The sequence below is a fragment of the Austrofundulus limnaeus genome, unplaced genomic scaffold (genome assembly GCF_001266775.1).
Source record: "Austrofundulus limnaeus strain Quisiro unplaced genomic scaffold, Austrofundulus_limnaeus-1.0 Scaffold632, whole genome shotgun sequence".
Classification (NCBI taxonomy): Eukaryota; Metazoa; Chordata; class Actinopteri; order Cyprinodontiformes; family Rivulidae; genus Austrofundulus; species Austrofundulus limnaeus.
In genome coordinates this window covers 152,920-154,930 of record NW_013953034.1, presented here as the reverse complement: position 1 = coordinate 154,930, position 2,011 = coordinate 152,920, and positions in this window count along the sequence as shown.

Sequence of the window (2,011 nt, the reverse complement as noted above, 5' to 3'; positions counted from 1 at the left end):
AGAGATGTGTGTTCTGTATATTTAGTATAATTATAAATATTTTTGTGTATTGTAAGGTAAGTAAGTGTCAACCTGTGTTGTATAAAGTACCACAAAGTGATACTTGAGTAAAAGTACAAGTATCTTACCATTTATTAGGAGGTGACTTCCCCAAAACAATGCAGAAATGACTTTATTAATAATAATTAATTTATGTTAAATTTAGGATGCACTAGTCCAGCTGTTTCAGTTTATATACATATATCAAGGCTGCACAAAGCTTTTCCTCAAAATGAAAATCTATCTGAGGGCTGCGGCCAAATCCAATAATATAATTCATGAAATACAAATACTTCCTAAGAACAGTCCTTTTATTTTAATGATTATGTCCTGCTGCTGTGTGACATGATTTGTTTGTGTACAAACTAAAACGCTATCAGAGTTTTTTATATTTATACTTCTCATTCAACCGCAATTAAATTCACTCCATCTAGGAGGCACAATTTATATGGATAGCATTTATTTTTTTACAATAACAATCTGGAATGAAAACAAGCAAAATAAAATAAAAGTAACAACTTTCTACTTCTTGTCTTTTTAAAAAGATGTAATAAAAAAAAGTACCGATAACTGTGTGAAAGTGTAAGAAGTAGAAGTAAAAAGTACGCTGAAACATAATTACTCAAGTACAGTACAGATACCCAAAAATTCTACAGTAACAAAGTATTTGTACTTAGTTACTGTACAACTCTGGTGTGAAGAAAGTGACACTCAGAGGGAGGAGTTATATAGTTGGATGGTGCTCTATGGTGCATGTTTATTATTGCTTTAAGGCGGCACAGTGGCTCAGTTGGTAGAGCAGTTGCCTCTCAGCAAGGAGGTTGCCGGATCAAATCCCTGTAGAGTTTACATGTTCTCTCTGTGCAAGCATGGGTTTTCTCAAGTTACGCTTTCCTCCCAAAGACCAAAACATGACAGTTAGGTTAACTGGTGTCTCTAAATTGTCCTTGTGGATGAAAGCATGAATGGTTGTTTGTCTCCAGTGCTCCTGTGATGGACTTGYGAACTGTGAACACTGGATACGGGCACCAGTGACTGTGAAAGGAATAGGTGGGTTGAGAAAAGTATAGATGGATTATTGCTTTATGAACTGTTTTTTTTTATTCAAAGAAGCGTGTTGCATAGTTGAAACAAATGATAGTTGACACTTGAAGGAAACTCTTCATAGTGTAACAAAAAAAGTTTAAATGAATTAGTTCCTGGGGCACAATTGAGTTTCCAGGAGCTGAACATCCATCAGCAGCATTTTATGAGGCCATCTCATCATTGTAAATGTTTCATGAAGTCAAGTTTAACTCATTGTATTGTGATAAATCTTGAACTGTTGGAAAGTCTGTAAATTTCCTTTTAAATGGTGCCACTTTTGTAAGTAGCATGCATTTTTGGGATTAGCAGTAGAGCTGAATATGTGGATTGTGCACGCGAAAATTTGTCAAATTCTTCTGTATGCCATTGTCAAATAGTTTTTTGTTGTTGTTGACTTTTGTTTTGAGCTTMTGGTCCCACTAGGTGCTGCTAATCAGGTGCCAGTATAAGATTTATTGTCAAGAAGCATTGTTACAACAAAGAAATTATACCCATGGGTATAATTTGCAGGAGGGGTTTAGGGGGTTATGACCCCCACAGTAATTTGATCCAGTCAAAATAACACCCCAATAAAATTACACCATTTGCATGCAGGGTTTTAGTCTGCTTTTGTCACATTACTAATGGCTGTATTCGTTAAATCATGTGGTGTAATTTTTCCTATAGCCAAACTGAAGTGCACCAGGTAAATACACACTATTGGAAAATGAAGAAATTTAGGTATGTCGTATAATAATCATAAATATGTAAAATATTTGTTTCTGTAAAAAAAAAAAAGTTTATATTTCTATATATCTTGGGGAGGGAAGAGTAAGCCTTTTCTAGATTTTTTTTTTAGCCTTTTCTTAAATGTTGAAGTGACCTGGAACAGAAAAGGTGCAGAGTA